Source organism: Puntigrus tetrazona, chromosome 4, assembly GCF_018831695.1.
Source record: "Puntigrus tetrazona isolate hp1 chromosome 4, ASM1883169v1, whole genome shotgun sequence".
NCBI lineage: Eukaryota > Metazoa > Chordata > Actinopteri > Cypriniformes > Cyprinidae > Puntigrus > Puntigrus tetrazona.
In genome coordinates this window covers 26483998-26500612 of record NC_056702.1, presented here as the reverse complement: position 1 = coordinate 26500612, position 16615 = coordinate 26483998, and the positions used below count along the sequence as shown (strand labels likewise).

General features: G+C 45.8%; 13 non-coding genes across 13 annotated transcripts; 1 reads left to right on the top strand and 12 right to left on the bottom strand.

The window, feature by feature from the left end:
- Positions 1-1036: 1036 nt before the first annotated feature.
- Positions 1037-1117, bottom strand: trnas-uga. Its single transcript has one exon. It is a non-coding gene; the product is annotated as a tRNA-Ser (tRNA).
- A 267-nt stretch (positions 1118-1384) lies between these two features.
- On the bottom strand, positions 1385-1467 carry trnas-aga. Its single transcript has one exon. It is a non-coding gene; the product is annotated as a tRNA-Ser (tRNA).
- Positions 1468-2204: 737 nt separating this feature from the next.
- trnak-uuu lies at positions 2205-2277 on the bottom strand. Its single transcript has one exon. It is a non-coding gene; the product is annotated as a tRNA-Lys (tRNA).
- Positions 2278-3015: 738 nt separating this feature from the next.
- Positions 3016-3088, top strand: trnaa-agc. The gene has a single exon. It is a non-coding gene; the product is annotated as a tRNA-Ala (tRNA).
- Positions 3089-3697: 609 nt separating this feature from the next.
- Positions 3698-3778, bottom strand: trnas-uga. The gene has a single exon. It is a non-coding gene; the product is annotated as a tRNA-Ser (tRNA).
- A 264-nt stretch (positions 3779-4042) lies between these two features.
- trnas-aga lies at positions 4043-4124 on the bottom strand. Its single transcript has one exon. It is a non-coding gene; the product is annotated as a tRNA-Ser (tRNA).
- Positions 4125-6348: 2224 nt separating this feature from the next.
- Positions 6349-6430, bottom strand: trnas-uga. The gene has a single exon. It is a non-coding gene; the product is annotated as a tRNA-Ser (tRNA).
- A 265-nt stretch (positions 6431-6695) lies between these two features.
- trnas-aga lies at positions 6696-6776 on the bottom strand. The gene has a single exon. It is a non-coding gene; the product is annotated as a tRNA-Ser (tRNA).
- Positions 6777-8083: 1307 nt separating this feature from the next.
- trnas-aga lies at positions 8084-8165 on the bottom strand. Its single transcript has one exon. It is a non-coding gene; the product is annotated as a tRNA-Ser (tRNA).
- A 736-nt stretch (positions 8166-8901) lies between these two features.
- On the bottom strand, positions 8902-8974 carry trnak-uuu. The gene has a single exon. It is a non-coding gene; the product is annotated as a tRNA-Lys (tRNA).
- Positions 8975-10202: 1228 nt separating this feature from the next.
- Positions 10203-10284, bottom strand: trnas-uga. The gene has a single exon. It is a non-coding gene; the product is annotated as a tRNA-Ser (tRNA).
- Positions 10285-11362: 1078 nt separating this feature from the next.
- trnak-uuu lies at positions 11363-11435 on the bottom strand. Its single transcript has one exon. It is a non-coding gene; the product is annotated as a tRNA-Lys (tRNA).
- A 1657-nt stretch (positions 11436-13092) lies between these two features.
- On the bottom strand, positions 13093-13174 carry trnas-uga. The gene has a single exon. It is a non-coding gene; the product is annotated as a tRNA-Ser (tRNA).
- Positions 13175-16615: the final 3441 nt, after the last annotated feature.

The window sequence follows — 16615 nt, the reverse complement described above, 5'->3', positions numbered from 1 at the left end:
GCCCTTTCTCTTCTGCATGCAGGCGAACACTCTGCCACGACTACGGAGATCAGGCTTCACATTGAGGACAAAGCAGGCTGAAAAGTGGATGGGGTTTTTCAGTGCTGAGCCTGGAGTCCCACATGACTGCACTTTTGCCGCTTCTCGGCCCAGTTGACCGAAAACTTGATGGTTGCTAGCGATCCTGGGTGGCAAAACAGCTTCGGTAGTAAGCCTCAGTACCCCTTAAACTAAAGCACAATATCTCGGTTAATTCACCAACTTCATTTGCTTCAATTCACAGATTCAAGCCCCTTAAAAATAGACGTCGCTCTGCAAAGGCAATGTTTGGACATGTCTGTAGCCAAGCAAGAGGAATTAGCTCAAATGGTAGAGCGCGCCGCTTAGCATGCGAGAGGTAGTGGGATCGATGCCCGCATTCTCCAAGCTTGGGTCCGCTCTTTTAAGCTCACTTCCCTACAGAGACAGCCTGCGCATGACGGCAACCAATCTAAGCACCCCCTGAAAGCGTTTTTTGACTGACTGCTGCCAAAAGATTCTTCATACAGGGTCTAAAACAGAGTCCAGAGGGCTAACCACTACACCATGTAACCCTAGCTAGGGCCGTTTCGGCTCAGAGACAACCAGTTTGAAGTAACCCATTTGCCGAATTAACTGGTTCTTATTCATTGGCATTTAAGAGAGATGTGGGGCTATCCTCACTTTAAAGAGCTATTTTGTAAGTTTTGAGTCTTTTCAAAAATGCACGTTCTTTTCACGTTTCTTTAAGAACAATCTTGAGTAATAAGATGAGAGCATTGTTTAGAAGATGCTGGCCCTGCAGCAGGAGGCCGCCATTGATAGGACTGCCTTTCGCCCAAACAGGAACTTGAACCCTGGACCCTCAGATTAAAAGTCTGATGCTCTACCGACTGAGCTACCTGGGCTCAGACCACCAACTTGATACTCGTATCAACAAAGCGCCGTTGTGCAGCCTGCAAAACAGGAATTGTGGAAGAGAGAGCAAAGACCGTGGAAGATGGAATTGATCGCAACTCGTAGTCGGCAGGGTTCGAACCCGCGCGGGAGACCCCAATGGATTTCAAGTCCATCGCCTTAACCTCTCGGCCACGACTACACCGACCTGCTGCCCTCCAGGTCCGTTGACTGCAGGAAGAAAGCAGAATAGACCGCCAGCGAGCTTCAGACACAATGTCCAGCTGAAGGGTGAGGTGGCAAATAGGAGTCTGAGGGCAAAAGACGGCGAGACCCGGATTGGAAGCGGGGTTGCTGCGGCCACAACGCAGGGTACTGACCACTGAAGATGACGGCGTGCTACAGTCCAAGGGATTCAAAAAAGTCCCGCGACTTGTTTATGCAATGCAGCGGGGTATGGAACGCAAAGCGTAGTCGGCAGGATTCGAACCTGCGCGCGGGAGACCCCAATGGATTTCTAGTCCATCGCCTTAACCACTCGGCCACGACTACTGCAACACCGACTAGAGAGGGGTCCCACTGGGGGGGGTTTCCATAGCACCGCACGTTTCCAGCCGTGTATAATGCAATCCAAGTGATGTTCCAAGTGCTTGAATCTACAAAGATAAGTCCGAATAAAACACCACAGTCCAGAAATGGTGATCGCCAGCAGATTTGTAAAGTGAAAGGCTGTTTGCTTGCCATGCTGCCTCTTTTATACCGTTTTTTCCTGTTTCCTGTCATGTGATCAGTCACATGTACACACGTCCAAATGCGTAAGAGGAAGAAAATGGCCAAGACCACATGGAAACCTGGTAAAATTCAAAAATACATCAAATCACACTGAGCAGGTTAAAACATGTAACCCTATGTACTACATGTAGCTGCTGTTCTTACTATGCCAAAATGTGACGACCAATTTGAACTAACCCAGTTACTTAATTAACTGGTTCTTATTATTTGGGATTTAAGACAGGTGTGGGGCTATCCTCACTTGAAAGAGTTATTTGGAAAGCTGTGAGTCTTTTGAAAAATGTGCATTCTTCTTAAAAAAAATTTTTAAGAACAATCTTGAGGAATAAGATCAAAGCAATGTTTAGAAGATGCTGGCCCTGCAGCAGGAGGAACAGCGGTACCAACTAGGAGAACTGAGACTCACTCAGTTGACTTCATGAGCACTCTTTCCCAACGAGCTGACTCGGGTGTGCCGAGCTAGGGATATGGAGGCCGCCATCAATAGGATTGCCTCGCGCCCGAACAGGGACTTGAACCCTGGACCCTCAGATTAAAAGTCTGATGCTCTACCGACTGAGCTATCCAGGCTCCGGCTCAATCTGCCGGCTTGTTACTTGTTAGTATATAACGTATCCACAAAGCGCCGAGGTGAAGCCTGCAAAAACGGAATTGCGGAAGAGAGAGCAAAGACCGTGGAAGGTACAATTATCGGCACCAAAATACTAAAGTCAAAGGGCAATCGCCATCCGTAGTTGGCAAGGTTCGCACCAGCACCGGATGAGGTGGCAAAAACATGGGAGAGAAGATCGTTGCCTGTTGGCAAAAGCCTGCCGTGACCCGGATTCGAACGGGGTGCTGCTGCGGCCGCAGAGTACTAACCACTATACGATCACGGCACGCCACCGAGCCTCAGTGGTGAGAAGGGCTGGAAGCATTGGTCCGGGGCAGAGAGGAGGAGAAAGAAAAAAATAACACAGCCCTTTCTCTTCTGCATGCAGGCGAACACTCTGCCACGACTACGGAGATCAGGCTTCACATTGAGGACAAAGCAGGCTGAAAAGTGGATGGGGTTTTTCAGTGCTGAGCCTGGAGTCCCACATGACTGCACTTTGCCGCTTCTCGGCCCAGTTGACCGAAAACTTGATGGTTGCTAGCGATCCTGGGTGGCAAAACAGCTTCGGTAGTAAGCCTCAGTACCCCTTAAACTAAAGCACAATATCTCAGTTAATTCACCAACTTCATTTGCTTCAATTCACAGATTCAAGCCCCTTAAAAATAGACGTCGCTCTGCAAAGGCAATGTTTGGACATGTCTGTAGCCAAGCAAGGGGAATTAGCTCAAATGGTAGAGCGCTCGCTTAGCATGCGAGAGGTAGTGGGATCGATGCCCGCATTCTCCAAGCTTGGGTCCGCTCTTTTAAGCTCACTTCCCTACAGAGACAGCCTGCGCATGACGGCAACCAATCTAAGCACCCCCTGAAAGCGTTTTTTGACTGACTGCTGCCAAAAGATTCTTCATACAGGGTCTAAAACAGAGTCCAGAGGGCTAACCACTACACCATGTAACCCTAGCTAGGGCCGTTTCGGCTCAGAGACAACCAATTTGAAGTAACCCATTTGCTGAATTAACTGGTTCTTATTCATTGGCATTTAAGAGAGATGTGGGGCTATCCTCACTTTAAAGAGCTATTTTGTAAGTTTTGAGTCTTTTCAAAATGCACGTTCTTTTCACGTTTCTTTAAGAACAATCTTGAGTAATAAGATGAGAGCATTGTTTAGAAGATGCTGGCCCTGCAGCAGGAGGCCGCCATTGATAGGACTGCCTTTCGCCCAAACAGGAACTTGAACCCTGGACCTCAGATTAAAAGTCTGATGCTCTACCGACTGAGCTACCTGGGCTCAGACCACCAACTTGATACTCGTATCAACAAAGCGCCGTTGTGCAGCCTGCAAAACAGGAATTGTGGAAGAGAGAGCAAAGACCGTGGAAGATGGAATTGATCGCAACTCGTAGTCGGCAGGGTTCGAACCTGCGCGGGAGACCCCAATGGATTTCAAGTCCATCGCCTTAACCTCTCGGCCACGACTACACCGACCTGCTGCCCTCCAGGTCCGTTGACTGCAGGAAGAAAGCAGAATAGACCGCCAGCGAGCTTCAGACACAATGTCCAGCTGAAGGGTGAGGTGGCAAATAGGAGTCTGAGGGCAAAAGACGGCGAGACCCGGATTGAAGCGGGTTGCTGCGGCCACAACGCAGGGTACTGACCACTGAAGATGACGGCGTGCTACAGTCCAAGGGATTCAAAAAGTCCCGCGACTTGTTTATGCAATGCAGCGGGCGGAACGCGCAAAAGCGTAGTCGGCAGGATTCGAACCTGCGCCGGGAGACCCCAATGGATTTCTAGTCCATCGCCTTAACCACTCGCCCACGACTACTGCAACACCGACTAGAGAGGGGTCCCACTGGGGGTTTCCATAGCACCGCACGTTTCCAGCCGTGTATAATGCAATCCAAGTGATGTTCCAAGTGCTTGAATCTACAAAGATAAGTCCGAATAAAACACCACAGTCCAGAAATGGTGATCGCCAGCAGATTTGTAAAGTGAAAGGCTGTTTGCTTGCCATGCTGCCTCTTTTATACCGTTTTTTCCTGTTTCCTGTCATGTGATCAGTCACATGTACACACGCCCAAATGCGTAAGAGGAAGAAAATGGCCAAGACCACATGGAAACCTGGTAAAATTCAAAAATACATCAAATCACACTGAGCAGGTTAAAACATGTAACCCTATGTACTACATGTAGCTGCTGTTCTTACTATGCCAAAATGTGACGACCAATTTGAACTAACCCAGTTACTTAATTAACTGGTTCTTATTATTTGGGATTTAAGACAGGTGTGGGGCTATCCTCACTTGAAAGAGTTATTTGGAAATCTGTGAGTCTTTTGAAAAATGTGCATTCTTCTTAAAAATTTTTTTAAGAACAATCTTGAGGAATAAGATGAAAGCAATGTTTAGAAGATGCTGGCCCTGCAGCAGGAGGAACAGCGGTACCAACTAGGAGAACTGAGACTCACTCAGTTGACTTCATGAGCACTCTTTCCCAACGAGCTGACTCTGGTGTGCCGAGCTAGGGATATGGAGGCCGCCATTAATAGGATTGCCTCGCGCCCGAACAGGGACTTGAACCCTGGACTCTCAGATTAAAAGTCTGATGCTCTACCGACTGAGCTATCCAGGCTCCGGCTCAATCTGCCGGCTTGTTACTTGTTAGTATATAACGTATCCACAAAGCGCCGAGGTGAAGCCTGCAAAAACGGAATTGCGGAAGAGAGAGCAAAGACCGTGGAAGGTACAATTATCGGCACCAAATACTAAAGTCAAGGGCAATCGCCATCCGTAGTTGGCAAGGTTCGCACCAGCACCGGATGAGGTGGCAAAAACATGGGAGAGAAGATCGTTGCCTGTTGGCAAAGCCTGCCGTGACCCGGATTTGAACCGGGGTTGCTGCGCCACAACGCAGAGTACTAACCACTATACGATCACGGCACGCCACCGAGCCTCAGTGGTGAGAAGGGCTGGAAGCATTGGTCGGGGCAGAGAGGAGGAGAAAAAAAAAATAACACAGCCCTTTCTCTTCTGCATGCAGGCGAACACTCTGCCACGACTACTGAGATCAGGCTTCACATTGAGGACAAAGCAGGCTGAAAAGTGGATGGGGTTTTTCAGTGCTGAGCCTGGAGTCCCACATGACTGCACTTTTGCCGCTTCTCGGCCCAGTTGACCGAAAACTTGATGGTTGCTAGCGATCCTGGGTGGCAAAACAGCCGGTAGTAAGCCTCAGTACCCCTTAAACTAAAGCACAATATCTCGGTTAATTCACCAACTTCATTTGCTTCAATTCACAGATTCAAGCCCCTTAAAAATAGACGTCGCTCTGCAAAGGCAATGTTTGGACATGTCTGTAGCCAAGCAAGGGAATTAGCTCAAATGGTGGAGCGCCGCTTAGCATGCGAGAGGTAGTGGGATCGATGCCCGCATTCTCCAAGCTTGGGTCTGCTCTTTTAAGCTCACTTCCCTACAGAGACAGCCTGCGCATGACGGCAACCAATCTAAGCACCCCTGAAAGCGTTTTTGACTGACTGCTGCCAAAAGATTCTTCATACAGGGTCTAAAACAGAGTCCAGAGGGCTAACCACTACACCATGTAACCCTAGCTAGGGCCGTTTGGGCTCAGAGACAACCAATTTGAAGTAACCCATTTGCCGAATTAACTGGTTCTTATTCATTGGCATTTAAGAGAGATGTGGGGCTATCCTCACTTTAAAGAGCTATTTTGTAAGTTTTGAGTCTTTTCAAAAATGCACGTTCTTTTCACGTTTCTTTAAGAACAATCTTGAGTAATAAGATGAGAGCATTGTTTAGAAGATGCTGGCCCTGCAGCAGGAGGCCGCCATTGATAGGACTGCCTTTCGCCCAAACAGGAACTTGAACCCTGGACCCTCAGATTAAAAGTCTGATGCTCTACCGACTGAGCTACCTGGGCTCAGACCACCAACTTGATACTCTTATCAACAAAGCGCCGTTGTGCAGCCTGCAAAACAGGAATTGTGGAAGAGAGAGCAAAGACCGTGGAAGATGCAATTGATCGCAACTCGTAGTAGTCGGCAGGGTTCGAACCTGCGCGGGGAGACCCCAATGGATTTCAAGTCCATCGCCTTAACCTCTCGGCCACGACTACACCGACCTGCTGCCCTCCAGGTCCGTTGACTGCAGGAAGAAAGCAGAATAGACCGCCAGCGAGCTTCAGACACAATGTCCAGCTGAAGGGTGAGGTGGCAAATAGGAGTCTGAGGGCAAAAGACGGCGGCGAGACCCGGATTGAAGCGGGGTTGCTGCGGCCACAACGCAGGGTACTGACCACTGAAGATGACAGCGTGCTACAGTCCAAGGGATTCAAAAAGTCCCGCGACTTGTTTATGCAATGCAGCGGGCGGAACGCAAAGCGTAGTCGGCAGGATTCGAACCTGCGCGGGAGACCCCAATGGATTTCTAGTCCATCGCCTTAACCACTCGGCCACGACTACTGCAACACCGACTAGAGAGGGGTCCCACTGGGGGTTTCCATAGCACCGCACGTTTCCAGCCGTGTATAATGCAATCTAAGTGATGTTCCAAGTGCTTGAATCTACAAAGATAAGTCCGAATAAAACACCACAGTCCAGAAATGGTGATCGCCAGCAGATTTGTAAAGTGAAAGGCTGTTTGCTTGCCATGCTGCCTCTTTTATACCGTTTTTTCCTGTTTCCTGTCATGTGATCAGTCACATGTACACACGTCCAAATGCGTAAGAGGAAGAAAATGGCCAAGACCACATGGAAACCTGGTAAAATTCAAAAATACATCAAATCACACTGAGCAGGTTAAAACATGTAACCCTATGTACTACATGTAGCTGCTGTTCTTACTATGCCAAAATGTGACGACCAATTTGAACTAACCCAGTTACTTAATTAACTGGTTCTTATTATTTGGGATTTAAGACAGGTGTGGGGCTATCCTCACTTGAAAGAGTTATTTGGAAAGCTGTGAGTCTTTTGAAAATGTGCATTCTTCATAAAAAATTTTTTTAAGAACAATCTTGAGGAATAACCCATTTCCTGAATTAACTGGTTCTTATTCTTTGGCATTTAAGAGAGATGTGGGGCTATCCTCACTTTAAAGAGCTATTTTGTAAGTTTTGAGTCTTTTCAAAAATGCGCGTTCTTTTCACGTTTCTTTAAGAACAATCTTGAGTAATAAGATGAGAGCATTGTTTAGAAGATGCTGGCCCTGCAGCAGGAGACTGCCATCGATAGGACTGCCTTTCGCCCAAACAGGCACTTGAACCCTGGACCCTCAGATTAAAAGTCTGATGCTCTACCGACTGAGCTACTTGGGCTCAGACCACCAACTTGATACTCGTATCAACAAAGCGCCGTTGTTCAGCCTGCAAAACAGGAATTGTGGAACGAGAGCAAAGACCGTGGAAGATGCAATTGGTCGCAACTCGTAGTCGGCTGGGTTCGAACCTGCGCGGGGAGACACCAATGGATTTCAAGTCCATCGCCTTAACCTCTCGGCCACTACACCGGCCTGCTGCCCTCCAGGTCCGTTGACTGCAGGAAGAAAGCAGAATAGACCGCCAGCGAGCTTCAGGCACAATGTCCAGCTGAAGGGTGAGGTGGCAAATAGGAGTCTGAGGGCAAAAGACGGCGAGACCCGGATTGGAAGCGGGGTTGCTGCGGCCACAACGCAGGGTACTGACCACTGAAGATGACGGCGTGCTACAGTCCAAGGGATTCAAAAAAGTCCCACGACTTGTTTATGCAATGCAGCGGGCGGAACGCAAAAGCATAGTCGGCAGGATTCGAACCTGCGCAGGGAGACCCCAATGGATTTCTAGTCCATCGCCTTAACCACTCGGCCACGACTACTGCAACACCGAGTAGAGAGGGGTCCCACTGGGGGGGGTTTCCATAGCACCGCACGTTTCCAGCCGTGTATAATGCAATCCAAGTGATGTTCCAAGTGCTTGAATCTACAAAGATAAGTCCGAATAAAACACCACAGTCCAGAAATGGTGATCGCCAGCAGATTTGTAAAGTGAAAGGCTGTTTGCTTGCCATGCTGCCTCTTTTATACCGTTTTTTCCTGTTTCCTGTCATGTGATCAGTCACATGTACACACGTCCAAATGCGTAAGAGGAAGAAAATGGCCAAGACCACATGGAAACCTGGTAAAATTCAAAAATACATCAAATCACACTGAGCAGGTTAAAACATGTAACCCTATGTACTACATGTAGCTGCTGTTCTTACTATGCCAAAATGTGACGACCAATTTGAACTAACCCAGTTACTTAATTAACTGGTTCTTATTATTTGGGATTTAAGACAGGTGTGGGGCTATCCTCACATGAAAGAGTTATTTGGAAAGCTGTGAGTCTTTTGAAAATGTGCATTCTTCTTAAAAAAATTTTTTAAGAACAATCTTGAGGAATAAGATGAAAGCAATGTTTAGAAGATGCTGGCCCTGCAGCAGGAGGAACAGCGGTACCAACTAGGAGAACTGAGACTCACTCAGTTGACTTCATGAGCACTCTTTCCCAACGAGCTGACTCGGGTGTGCCGAGCTAGGGATATGGAGGCCGCCATCAATAGGATTGCCTCGCGCCCGAACAGGGACTTGAACCCTGGACCCTCAGATTAAAAGTCTGATGCTCTACCGACTGAGCTATCCAGGCTCCGCTCAATCTGCCGGCTTGTTACTTGTTAGTATATAACGATCCACAAAGCGCCGAGGTGAAGCCTGCAAAAACGGAATTGCGGAAGAGAGAGCAAAGACCGTGGAATGTACAATTATCGGCACCAAATACTAAAGTCAAAGGGCAATCGCCATCCGTGGTTGGCAAGGTTCGCACCAGCACCGGATGAGGTGGCAAAAACATGGAGAGAAGATCGTTGCCTGTTGGCAAAAGCCTGCCGTGACCCGGATTCGAACCAGGTTTGCTGCGGCCACAACGCAGAGTACTAACCACTATACGATCACGGCACGCCACTGAGCCTCAGTGGTGAGAAGGGCTGGAAGCATTGGTCCGGGGCAGAGAGGGAGGAGAAAGAAAAAAAAATAACACAGCCCTTTCTCTTCTGCATGCAGGCGAACACTCTGCCACGACTACGGAGATCAGGCTTCACATTGAGGACAAAGCAGGCTGAAAAGTGGATGGGGGTTTTTCAGTGCTGAGCCTGGAGTCCAACATGACTGCACTTTTGCCGCTTCTCGGCCCAGTTGACCGAAAGCTCAAATGGTAGAGCGCTCGCTTAGCATGCGAGAGGTAGTGTGATCGATGCCCGCATTCTCCAAGCTTGGGTCCGCTCTTTTAAGCTCACTTCCCTACAGAGACAGCCTGCGCATGACGGCAACCAATCTAAGCACCCCCTGAAAGCGTTTTTTGACTGACTGCTGCCAAAAGATTCTTCATACAGGGTCTAAAACAGAGTCCAGAGGGCTAACCACTACACCATGTAACCCTAGCTAGGGCCGTTTGGGCTCAGAGACAACCAATTTGAAGTAACCCATTTGCTGAATTAACTGGTTCTTATTCTTTGGCATTTAAGAGAGATGTGGGGCTATCCTCACTTTAAAGAGCTATTTTGTAAGTTTTGAGTCTTTTCAAAAATGCGCGTTCTTTTCACGTTTCTTTAAGAACAATCTTGAGTAATAAGATGAGAGCATTGTTTAGAAGATGCTGGCCCTGCAGCAGGAGACTGCCATCGATAGGACTGCCTTTCGCCCAAACAGGCACTTGAACCCTGGACCCTCAGATTAAAAGTCTGATGCTCTACCGACTGAGCTACCCGGCTCAGACCACCAACTTGATACTCGTATCAACAAAGCGCCGTTGTTCAGCCTGCAAAACAGGAATTGTGGAAAGAGAGCAAAGACCGTGGAAGATGCAATTGGTCGCAACTCATAGTCGGCAGGGTTCGAACCTGCGCGGGGAGACACCAATGGATTTCAAGTCCATCGCCTTAACCTCTCGGCCACGACTACACCGACCTGCTGCCCTCCAGGTCCGTTGACTGCAGGAAGAAAGCAGAATAGACCGCCAGCGAGCTTCAGGCACAATGTCCAGCTGAAGGGTGAGGTGGCAAATAGGAGTCTGAGGGCAAAAGACGGCGAGACCCGGATTGAAGCGGGGTTGCTGCGGCCACAACGCAGGGTACTGACCACTGAAGATGACGGCGTGCTACAGTCCAAGGGATTCAAAAAGTCCCGCGACTTGTTTATGCAATGCAGCGGGCGGAACGCAAAGCGTAGTCGGCAGGATTCGAACTTGCGCGCGGGAGACCCCAATGGATTTCTAGTCCATCGCCTTAACCACTCGCCACGACTACTGCAACACCGAGTAGAGAGGGGTCCCACTGGGGCGGTTTCATAGCACCGCACGTTTCCAGCCGTGTATAATGCAATCCAAGTGATGTTCCAAGTGCTTGAATCTACAAAGATAAGTCCGAATAAAACACCACAGTCCAGAAATGGTGATCGCCAGCAGATTTGTAAAGTGAAAGGCTGTTTGCTTGCCATGCTGCCTCTTTTATACCGTTTTTTCCTGTTTCCTGTCATGTGATCAGTCACATGTACACACGCCCAAATGCGTAAGAGGAAGAAAATGGCCAAGACCACATGGAAACCTGGTAAAATTCAAAAATACATCAAATCACACTGAGCAGGTTAAAACATGTAACCCTATGTACTACATGTAGCTGCTGTTCTTACTATGCCAAAATGTGACGACTAATTTGAACTAACCCAGTTACTTAATTAACTGGTTCTTATTATTTGGGATTTAAGACAGGTGTGGGGCTATCCTCACTTGAAAGAGTTATTTGGAAAGCTGTGAGTCTTTTGAAAATGTGCATTCTTCTTAAAAAAATTTTTTAAGAACAATCTTGAGGAATAAGGTGAAAGCAATGTTTAGAAGATGCTGGCCCTGCAGCAGGAGGAACAGCGGTACCAACTAGGAGAACTGAGACTCACTCAGTTGACTTCATGAGCACTCTTTCCCAACGAGCTGACTCGGGTGTGCCGAGCTAGGGATATGGAGGCCGCCATCAATAGGATTGCCTCGCGCCCGAACAGGGACTTGAACCCTGGACCCTCAGATTAAAAGTCTGATGCTCTACCGACTGAGCTATCCAGGCTCCGGCTCAATCTGCCGGCTTGTTACTTGTTAGTATATAACGTATCCACAAAGCGCCGAGGTGAAGCCTGCAAAAACGGAATTGCGGAAGAGAGAGCAAAGACCGTGGAAGGTACAATTATCGGCACCAAATACTAAAGTCAAAGGGCAATCGCCATCCGTAGTTGGCAAGGTTCGCACCAGCACCGGATGAGGTGGCAAAAAAACATGGGAGAGAAGATCGTTGCCTGTTGGCAAAAGCCTGCCGTGACCCGGAGTTGCTGCGGCCACAACGCAGAGTACTAACCACTATACGATCACGGCACGCCACTGAGCCTCAGTGGTGAGAAGGGCTGGAAGCATTGGTCCGGGGCAGAGAGGGAGGAGAAAGAAAAAAAAATAACACAGCCCTTTCTCTTCTGCATGCAGGCGAACACTCTGCCACGACTACGGAGATCAGGCTTCACATTGAGGACAAAGCAGGCTGAAAAGTGGATGGGGGTTTTTCAGTGCTGAGCATGGAGTCCCACATGACTGCACTTTTGCGCTTCTCGCCCAGTTGACCGAAAACTTGATGGTTGCTAGCGATCCTGGGTGGCAAAACAGCTTCGGTAGTAAGCCTCAGTACCCCTTAAACTAAAGCACAATATCTCGGTTAAATCACCAACTTCATTTGCTTCAATTCACAGATTCAAGCCCCTTAAAAATAGACGTCGCTCTGCGAAGGCAATGTTTGGACAATTACAATTATCGGCACCAAATACTAAAGTCAAAGGGCAATCGCCATCCGTAGTTGGCAAGGTTCGCACCAGCACCGGATGAGGTGGCAAAAAAACATGGGAGAGAAGATCGTTGCCTGTTGGCAAAAGCCTGCCGTGATCCGGATTCAAACCGGGGTTGCTGCGGCCACAACGCAGAGTACTAACCACTATACGATCACGGCACGCCACTGAGCCTCAGTGGTGAGAAGGGCTGGAAGCATTGGTCCGGGGCAGAGAGGGAGGAGAAAGAAAAAAAATAACACAGCCCTTTCTCTTCTGCATGCAGGCGAACACTCTGCCACGACTACGGAGATCAGGCTTCACATTGAGAACAAAGCAGGCTGAAAAGTGGATGGGGCATGGCGGCAACCAATCTAAGCACCCCCTGAAAGCGTTTTTTGACAGACTGCTGCCAAAAGATTCTTCATACAGGGTCTAAAACAGAGTCCAGAGGGCTAACCACTACACCATGTAACCCTAGCTAGGGCCGTTTGGGCTCAGAGACAACCAATTTGAAGTAACCCATTTGCTGAATTAACTGGTTCTTATTCTTTGGCATTTAAGAGAGATGTGGGGCTATCCTCACTTTAAAGAGCTATTTTGTAAGTTTTGAGTCTTTTCAAAAATGTGCGTTCTTTTCACGTTTCTTTAAGAACAATCTTGAGTAATAAGATGAGAGCATTGTTTAGAAGATGCTGGCCCTGCAGCAGGAGACTGCCATCGATAGGACTGCCTTTCGCCCAAACAGGCACTTGAACCCTGGACCCTCAGATTAAAAGTCTGATGCTCTACCGACTGAGCTACCGGGCTCAGACCACCAACTTGATACTCGTATCAACAAAGCGCCGTTGTTCAGCCTGCAAAACAGGAATTGTGGAAAGAGAGCAAAGACCGTGGAAGATGCAATTGGTCGCAACTCGTAGTCGGCAGGGTTCGAACCTGCGCGGGGAGACATCAATGGATTTCAAGTCCATCGCCTTAACCTCTCGGCCACGACTACACCGACCTGCTGCCCTCCAGGTCCGTTGACTGCAGGAAGAAAGCAGAATAGACCGCCAGCGAGCTTCAGGCACAATGTCCAGCTGAAGGGTGAGGTGGCAAATAGGAGTCTGAGGGCAAAAGACGGCGAGACCCGGATTGGAAGCGGGGTTGCTGCGGCCACAACGCAGGGTACTGACCACTGAAGATGACGGCGTGCTACAGTCCAAGGGATTCAAAAAAGTCCCGCGACTTGTTTATGCAATGCAGCGGGCGGAACGCAAAAGCGTAGTCGGCAGGATTCGAACTTGCGCGGGGAGCCCCCAATGGATTTCTAGTCCATCGCCTTAACCACTCGCCACGACTACTGCAACACCGAGTAGAGAGGGGTCCCACTGGGGGGGGTTTCCATAGCACCGCACGTTTCCAGCCGTGTATAATGCAATCCAAGTGATGTTCCAAGTGCTTGAATCTACAAAGATAAGTCCGAATAAAACACCACAGTCCAGAAATGGTGATCGCCAGCAGATTTGTAAAGTGAAAGGCTGTTTGCTTGCCATGCTGCCTCTTTTATACCGTTTTTTCCTGTTTCCTGTCATGTGATCAGTCACATGTACACACGTCCAAATGCGTAAGAGGAAGAAAATGGCCAAGACCACATGGAAACCTGGTAAAATTCAAAAATACATCAAATCACACTGAGCAGGTTAAAACATGTAACCCTATGTACTACATGTAGCTGCTGTTCTTACTATGCCAAAATGTGACGACCAATTTGAACTAACCCAGTTACTTAATTAACTGGTTCTTATTATTTGGGATTTAAGACAGGTGTGGGGCTATCCTCACATGAAAGAGTTATTTGGAAAGCTGTGAGTCTTTTGAAAAATGTGCATTCTTCTTAAAAAAATTTTTTTTAAGAACAATCTTGAGGAATAAGATGAAAGCAATGTTTAGAAGATGCTGGCCCTGTGGATACTGTGGGAGCCAATCGCTCTGTGTTGCGAGAATGGACGGGAGCCAATCGCGTTGCCGAACGCACCGGCCAATCGCGTTTCCAAGTGAGATCCAAGTGAGAATAAAACTGTTACTAGTTTTAGCTGACTTTACGCAGTCCTGAGGAAAATTGACAGATTTCAATATCGACAGAAGAAAATTGCATAATTCGACAAAGTAAGTATTAAATGTTTTTTTCCTCTCCGTTTGCTATGTTTTTGAGCTGATAATTCATTACGTTTTCGTCCGTCGTTCATGTTTTGCGTTTAAAAACTATGACTTCGTAACGACTTTTGAACATCTTCTCTATAATTACAATTTGCCTTTAATCTTATTTATTACATTCCATTTAGTCGTTTTATATCTCGGGAAAAAGCGTTACAACTGTCATTAAATTCCCCGGGGAAATTCAAAATGATTTGACTTGAGTGACGTGTGGTGTAGTAACCATGACGTGTTTTGTCGTCGCGTTGTTTGCCTTTAATCTTAGTTATTACATTCCATTTAGTCAGTTTGCAACTGTATAAACAAAGTTTTGCTATACATAAAAATCGGAATGAAAAAAAAAAACAACGTGACGCTTGTAAACATTTACCATGTGCAATATTTACTATAGTGGAAGTGTAGTAAAAGTGTTTTGTTAGCATAGTTTCACAAGATTTTTAAAAGTTTATTTTGGGTAAAAAACAATCATTTTACATCAAAGTTTGTTGTTTTGCTATAGTGTGAATGTAGTAATCCTGTTTTGTGTTTGCAGATTGATTACTATTTGTATAAACACATATGCAAGTGCTAAACATAATCATTTTAAATGACAAAGGAAAGTAATACATCAATTAACCATAGATATATAAACGTGCAGTTACAAAAGTGTAGTTACTATGAAGAAACATACGTTTAACCACAGTTTTGAACTGAATTAACTTTTTATTTTTTAATGTCATTATTACACACTAAATGTAGTAACTAACATAACAGTAAATTGGCATAATCGGATGTAACTATTCAAACTAAACAAAAACTAATCTTACCTCTATTGTAAGCGCATTTAGTAATAATAATGTTCAAATACTGTATAATTGAAGTGTAACACTTTAAAAACAAGGTTTATTTATTATTTATTTGTAGTAAAATAATTTTCATTTGCTGTAATGAGTGCCATTATTTAGTTACCTTGAATGTGTGTGTGTGTATATATATATATATATATATATATATATATATATATATATATATAATTGTATCATTATAAACAGATTGAAATTGTCTGTGTAGTTGTCTAGTACTTGCAAAAATGCACATTATTTAGAGTTATTTCCAAATTATGTTTAGATGAGTACCAAGCCAAAGACCCACAAGGCCATGGGTGATGTTGAGTGGATGACCAGGTTGAGGGCTTTTGCAAGCTCTGGTGCATGGCCTTCTGGAGGCAACAGACCAGCACCACGGCAGCGGACGTGGTATGACCTCTACCAGAAGGTAAAGTTACCAGTATCTCATTACATTGTACGGAGGTGAATCAAAACCTGTAAATGAAACAAATCTTGGATTTGTTTGATATGATTTACAAAATTTACTGGTATTCCTATCCTTGTGACGACACAATAACGTGATAAATACCAGGTGAACACAAACACACACGGACACGGACACACATGCGCGCACACACACACACAAAGTACATAATAGACTCCAATTAAACTGTATAATAAAAAAAACTATGAACATAAAAGTCTTGTTACATTTGTAAATTTCAGATCACAAAGAAGCTGGCCGGCCATGGACGGGGGACAGCACTCTGGGTAACCTCCAGGGCATTATATACTGCCCCTCTGTAGAGACACTACCAAAGGAGCAGTGGTTGGAGAATATTAAAAACTAAATAAAAAAAAAAAGAAACTTTAAAGAAGGTTTTATTTATGTGTATAGTTTTATTTATTTTTTTTTTACAGAAGAGAAATGGAAACTTTATTTATGATGTTTATTTATGTGTAAAGAATATAAAAAGTTTCATTAATCTGTATAGCTTTGTTTTTGTTTGTTTTTTTTCCGAGAGGCATGGTAACTTTTATTTTATTTTGTTTTTTATTTATGTTGAAAGAATGCACAAGACATTTTATTTATGTGTATAGTTTTGTTTTTTGTTCTTTTATTTGTGCCAAGAATGCACAAGTGTCATGGATATTTTTAAGGTTTGTTCATGTTCTGTTCTTTCTGTTGTTTTTGCAATGAATAATTGGCTATGACTAATTGAAAAATAATAAAATGGTCCTGATTACATAACTCTCTTTTCCATGTTTTACTTTTCTACATTTTCATTCAAAGGTTATAGACATTTTTAAAAATTCAGAGAAATTTTAGGATTGTTTCAGAAATAAACGGACTATTTATACTATTTTATTTAGAAAATAGCTGCAGTAGAAGTATAATTTAAATTAAAAGTGAAAAACTGAACTGAAGAGAATAT